The 7,116-nt window shown below is 38.2% G+C and overlaps 1 protein-coding gene across 1 annotated transcript in view; it reads left to right on the forward strand.

Moving 5' to 3' along the window:
- Positions 1–7,116, forward strand: part of USH2A (usherin) — a 775,219-nt gene that overhangs the window by 216,098 nt on the left and 552,005 nt on the right. The window lies entirely within an intron of this gene.

A 7,116-nucleotide genomic window follows, 5' to 3' on the forward strand; every position in this document is an offset into this window, starting at 1 on the left:
GCGGGCCACATGCGGCCCCCCGAGGACATTTGTCCGGCCTGCTGAGTGTTTTTGCGGTCACTGCCTGTTCTGTTTAGCAGTCGGCTTATCCCGGGCCTGCCGTCCAGCCCTCCAATGGTCTGAGGGACAGTGAACTGGCCCCTGTTTAAAAAGTTTGAGGACCCCTGCCTTTTTGGTGAGGGTGTGGGGAAGCTAGAAAGTTCATAAATTGCTGGGGTGTTTGTGTGAATTCATTGGTATAACTTCATGTACAGTAAATTGTTGAAATGTATGAAAAACCAAACATTTTTGCCTATCATTTGAATCAGCACCCCTACTTTAGAGAATTTATCCCAAGTCATAAATGGACTCAAAATCACAAAAGATATCCATACCTATATATACTATGTGGAATCTCAAAAATTGAAAATGGTTCAGATGTCCAATAATTTTCCAATAAATTATAATATATAACATAGCAGGATCCTTATACATTGTTAAATATATTATAGGCTATGAGATCCTGTAACATTATATTTTAGTTCAAATATCATTGAATAGAAAATGTTCATGATATCCAGTGTAATTGAAAGGTATTAAAAGAATCTGTGAGTTATAATATTTTAGTTTCAAGTACCAAAAAACTTAAACAAATCTGTAGTTTTTTTATGGTTGAAAATATTATAAAACTTTATCAAATATTTCTATTATAATAATTCCACTTTTAAAATTCCCAGGCTACACTAAGAACTTTTCAATCTAGAAGTGAAATACCAACATTCAAGTAAATAGTGTAATTTTACACATTCATTGCTATTTCCACAGAGATTGAACACAGCATCATGAACTCAAATTAAAAGACTAAAGATATGAAGAAGCTATGAAGGTTATGAAGATTTTATAGGAGCTTGTAGAAATCAGGCTATTGGGATCCATTTATTTAAAAAAAAATCATTTACTCAGATGTTTTAGATATAGTTTCCTTAAAGACAGAATAAAGAACTAGGAATGTGTACATTCTTCCAGCTCTGTCCTCTCTAACTTTTGCTTCTAGCCATGTTTAGCCATAAGCTGGTTTAAGAAACTAGTTTAAGAAAACTTGGAGCAGTAATTCCAATTCAAGCTTCTATTTTATTCATTTAATACTCAATTTTCCAAATTCTACTTTAACGTGTATGATTAGTAAGAAAAGTGCGTAAAGCTGTGTCAAAACAGTGAACTTCCATGGCCTGCCTTGAAATGGTGGAAAGATGCCTTTCTTGTGAAGAGGCATTAATCGACTTTAAAACTCCGGTGTCGTACGCAGTGTGATTTGGTATACTGAGGCACGTCTTGTACCCGAGTCTACGTGGCTTGCCTCTATCTCTATCTTATGCCTACCCCTTTCTCTTGACTGTAAATATCTCTTCAGTATTCCAATTCTTCTTTGAAGTTAATGGAAACTCTGAACTTCATGATGCAGATTGCAAAGGGAAATGAACATCTGTCTACATCTGCCGTGCTGGCAGAGCTTTATAAAAACCTGCTACCAGAGTGTTTATTTTCTTCCAAATATCAGCATGATCCAGGTGTCCTGAAACTTTAACTTTTGTGACAGAGGAAGACAGGAGTTATAAAAATATTGGAAATTATTTTGAAGATGACAGTACCACTGGTTGAATTATTTCTGAGGTTATGAATTAGGGTTATCCTACTTTCCATACAGTTTCATTAAATGGCAACATTAAACTTAAAACTACTAATAGTATCGTTCCATCCAGAGGCATGTTTTCTATAGCTGCATATGTTATGATCTATTTTATACAACATTACATATGAGTACGACACTCTGCTTCTTTTTCATGACCGCTCTGATGCGGAATCCAAATAACAGTTTCTTCCATAATGAATGTGTATTCATTCCCTAATCAGACATTTATATAATCCTATTAAACAAGGTATTATTTTCTAAAACCTTATTTTTCATTAAAAAATGCTACTTCTGGCATTTCTTGGCAATCACTATAATTAATGATGTGAAAATTATCTGCATGATGGCATTTGAACAGTACGAACACTTGCTTAACACTGTCAGAACTTTGCATCTTTCTAATAATACCTTCGTGTGTATTAGTCTATTTTCAGTGCCTGGCTAGCATGTGTAATATGAAAAGGAAACACTATTTATATGCAGCTGGATGAACACAAGTCTTTGGGTTAAATACAGGCATTAGGAATTATAGGTGGAGAATCACTGAACTTTTCAAAGAAAATTAATAGTGTTGTCTTCCAAGCAAGTTTGGTCATTTGGTTGAGACCATTATAGAATCTTTGTTAGAATGAAACTTTTCCTAGCTGACCTATGGGATTGTCTAGGACGATATTTTCATGCTAGGATCACGATATACCACATACAAAGCTTTCAAAGTATTATTAGTAATAGCGCACTAATAATGGGGAGATCATTTTAAAGTTTCTGAATAATTGACATTTTAAACATAAGAATATAGGTGGGTGTGGTGGCTCATGCCTGTAATCCTAGCACTCTTGGAGGTCAAGGTAGGAGGATCCCTTGAGACCAGGACTTTAAGACTAACTTGAGCAACATAGTAAGATCCTATCTTTACAAAAAATAGAAAACTTAGCAAGTTGTGGTGGCACATGCTGGTAGTCCCAGCTTCTTGGGAGGCTGAGGCAGGAGGATTGCTTGAGCCCAGGAATTGGAGGTTGCTGTGAGCTATGATGATGTCACTGTACTCTAGCTCAGGCAGCAAATCAAGACAGTGTCTCTAAATAAAGAAGTAAATAAAATAATAGAGTATATTTTTATGCCTTATTAAGGTATGAATATTTAAGTTAAATTATATCCAATGGTTTTCTTAGGTAACATTTCACCCATTTGTACCTGAAATGCTTTAAGAAATAGTGGTGAAAGTAGAGAGGTCAATTAGCACTAAGGGAATCACACATAATCAGCACCTAATATTATCCCTGCTGGAGCTAAACCTGTGTTGCTCGCAGGTATCTTAGCTATCACTGATGTGAGGAGAATAGTTAAGGGAGGACAGAGCACTGTTTGTTAATGTTGCAGTGCTCGGAGTGGCCAGAAAATCATATTATTTTTTTTTCCAGTGTGAGTTTTGACCCCAAAGAGCATTAGATAAAATAGGCAGATGGAATTTAAAAATAAAAATCATTTTCATTACTGATAAAAGCCATATTAGAGAGTATTCTGTGTTTCCTGCAGAAAGACAGATTAGAAGCTAGAGAAATCAACGGGCTAATCAGAGCAGGCTTTTCTCTCACCTCCCCCCTGCCCTCTCCCAAACTCACAGGTGAAATCTTCCATCTTTGGAATTCCACGACTGGGAAGATAGCTTTTAAATTGTCACCCTAGAGAAAGCCTTCCGCAGGGAAACTAGAGGATGATTATATCTGTATCTAACCATTACTTATGTTGCTTAGAGATCTTAACATGCTTTAAATTCATTGTTTTACTTCCTCATTTTATTTCAAAATATTGAGGGGGTACAAATTCAGTGTTAGCACTGATACGTGAGAAACCATTCTGTTCATCCTCTTGAATGACCCCTACATGCTTTGTTTTCTCCCATCCATTACCGTTTTAGGAGGTGTATGAGCTTTAGCTTGCAGATGTTTTTACATTGCTGGATGTCAATTGATTATTTCTATGTATGGAGCACTTTTAAGCATTTCTTGTACTACAGGTCTAGTAGTGTCAAATTCCCTTAGTATTTGCTCGTCTAAGAAAGACTTTATTTCTCTATCATTTCGGAAGCTTAGTTTAGCAGGATACGAAATCCTTGGCTGGCAGTTATTCTGCCTGAGATGACTGAAAATGGAAACCCTATCCATTCTGGCCTCAGAGGTCTCTGGTGACAGGTCTGCTGTGAGTCTAATTGGTGTTCCTTTGTAAGCAACTTGTTACTTTTCTCTCGTGGCTGGTAGATTTTTTCCCTTCACTTTGACTTTGGACAACCTGATGACTACATGTCTTTGTAAACTTCTAGCAATATCACGGAAAGATTTCCTCTATTATTCTTTCAATTATGTTTCCATGCTTCTTGATTTTTCTTCTTCTTTCTCAGGGATACCTACAATTCTTATATTTGTTCACTTGGCCTACTCTCATATTTCTTTCAGTGATTTTTCATTTTTCTTTGTTCTTTTTTTTTTCAATTTTTTTCACTGCTTGATTACTTTGAAATGCTTATCTTTGAGCCCTGAAATTCTTTCTTCTGCTTGGTCTAATTAAAGCTTTTTGATGTATTTTGAAATTTCCTAAATGATTCTTTCCTTTCTTTAAATTCTGGTATCTCTTTTCTAATGTTATCTATCTCTTTAGGGAATTTTTGTTTTTATCCTGATTTTTTGTTTGTTTGTTTCTTCAAAATGTTTTCCTATCATCTCTTCAATTTCATTTATCTTACTTGGCATCCATAATCTGAACTTCATAACTGTTATTTCAACGATTTCTTTTTGGTTAAAATTCATTATTGGAGAACTATTGTGATCATTTAAGGGTATGGAGATAGCCTATTTTCACATGTTACAAGAGTTTTATGCTGATGCCTTCTTATCTAGGGCCACTTCTCTCAGCTCAAAACAGATAGGAAATATGGTACCTCTGTTCTTCTCTGCTGAGACCTCTGTTGCTTAGTGAAGATAGGGATGGGTCCCCGGATAGTATGCTTGGGTCCTACACAGGAAGATTGACCAAGCCAAGTAGGGGCAGATGCACTGTGACCCTTTAAAACCACTGCTTTCCTGGATCAACCCTCTTCCCCTGTGGTCATCACCATGTTACTGTGACAGTGCCGGCCCTTGGTGCCAGGTGCACACGCCAGGTGGAGTTAGGTAGGAGGAGGTCTGCTGCATGCAGGCCTGGGCGTCTGAGGTGCCACATGCATAGGTTGGACACAGTCTGTGCAGGGTGCAGCTCGGGGCTTAGTAGGTTCTCAGGGCATAGCAGCCCCTCAGGCATACAGGGCATGGGGAGAGTGGACCCTGGTGCAGAGCAAGTGGGCAGGACACAGCTCACATGCAGGATGGAGCAGGACCCCTGGACACAGTGGACTCCGTGGGTGGGCAATAGTAGCTTTCCAGGTTTGAGATACTCTGTGGTGCACAGGGCTCTCAAGCCAGCTGTCTCTTCTCTCCAATCAATGCGGCTGCAAAGCCTCCAGTCAGTTGCCTGTATAGTCCCGAGGCCTGGTGCAGTGGAAGGGCCCTCCAGCCTCTCTGGTTGCAGTATCCTCAGGAAAAGTGTGGAGTCTGGGATTTCTCCTCTTTCCCCATAGTGGGTGCTTTCCTTAATTACATCCAGTGCTGCTGGGCAGATCATCCCACTTGTCTCTTCATCACTTCTTTCCTGCCATTTCTCCATGGATTCTCAGTGTTCTCACACAGAAAAGTGATCAAAATGTACGTATCTATTCAGCATTCTGATCCACTTTGCGAGAGGGGTATGGTGCAGCCTGCTTGTAGTCTACCATCTTGGCCTTCCTCAGGCTTAGGGTTTCATCTTTATTATTATCGTTGCAGTTTTTAGCCAGAGCTGGGTTTGAACCCACCACCTCCCGTATATGAAGCCGGTGCCCTACTCCTTTGAGCCACAGGCATCACCCATGGCTTATGGTTTTAGATGACAAAATATTTTAGTGAACCCTGGGGTTTTATTTCCCTCTTTATTATTCATCTTCACTTTTTATATTATAATTTATCACACCGTACTGCATCAAGGGCTCAGTGAAAAAAGTGGCAAATGGTTCTGTTAGGTCTGAGAGAAAGAAACAAACATAAGCTAAAGGAGCTGAGAAAGGAAGCATAAGAAACGCTGACTAGCAGTTGTGAGTGTGAGGACGTTAGTATTCGTCATACGTTAGCCTTCTTAATAGGGCAGTTCTCCCCTTCCTCATTTTTTCTTTGTTTTCACGATTTGTTACCTGTAGTCAACAATGCTCTAAAAATAGATGAATATAGCACCATAAGATATTCAGAGAGAGAGTGTGTGTGAAAGAGAAAAACCTTCACTTAACAGCTATTACAGTATTTTGGCTGTTAATTTCTGATTGGGCCTAATTTCTGGGTTAAACTTTATCGTAGGCATGTCTATATTGAAAAACACTATATATAGCATTTGGTATAATTCATGATTTTAGACACCCACTGGGGATCTTGAAATGTATCTCCTGTAGACAAGGGAAGACAACTATAGTATAGATCAGATAAATAAGGAAAAATTATTTGTTGAATAAAATTTTCTTCCACGCTTACTCCAGACCAGGAACTATTCCAGGCACTAGAAATACAAAGATAACAGGAATAGTTCTGCTTCTTGGGACTGGAGATAGATAATTAAATCAAAGTTACACTATAATGTATTAACTGTAGAACCAGGGTAGGCTCAGAGTACTGAGAGTGCCCAGGGGTAGCGGGGAATTTGACCATGTCTGTCCTGGTGACTAAGAGCTGTTGCGTTTCACAAAAAGGAGAGGACCGAAGCAGAATTAGCCAGGTATTAGAGGAGAGGAAGAATGATATGGGAGAAATTGGGTATTAAAAGACATTGAGGTATATGAGAAAATAAACTCTGGAGGCAGGCAGTTTCCTGTAGCTATTTGTTAGGTGGTGCAAAGCAAAGTGGTGAGTGGTATCAGCCAAGATCCTGAAATAGTGCTTAGGCAAGGAGTGTACATGTTTGCCTGAAAATGCAGAAGTTTGCACTAGGAGCAAATGCTCCACCTCAGAACACAATATAGTGATGATAATCCTTATCATAACCAAGGAAAGCAATCACCTTGAGATAAGTGCTCTTTTAACCCGAGTATCATGGTTTTTTGTTATGACATTACTAATGAGTATCCTGTTTATACTCTTTTAAATAATTTTACTTAGCTCATGCTAGAAATTGCCTTATACAGTATTTCTATGCAAATATATACTCCCAACCCAGTTCCATTATTATTGCAATTTCTCGTCAAGTAGACTGCTCTTGTACATTCTGATCTGTTGGGATTATATTACATGTTTTAAATGCTACAAATAGTGAAGTTCTTTTAACTAGCATCAAAATATATATTTTATTTATTTATTTATTTATTTGAGACAGAGTCTTGTTCTGTTGCCCAAGCTACA

The sequence above is a fragment of the Otolemur garnettii genome, unplaced genomic scaffold (genome assembly GCF_000181295.1).
Source record: "Otolemur garnettii isolate 467f Iridium unplaced genomic scaffold, OtoGar3 scaffold00168, whole genome shotgun sequence".
NCBI classification, from domain to species: domain Eukaryota; kingdom Metazoa; phylum Chordata; class Mammalia; order Primates; family Galagidae; genus Otolemur; species Otolemur garnettii.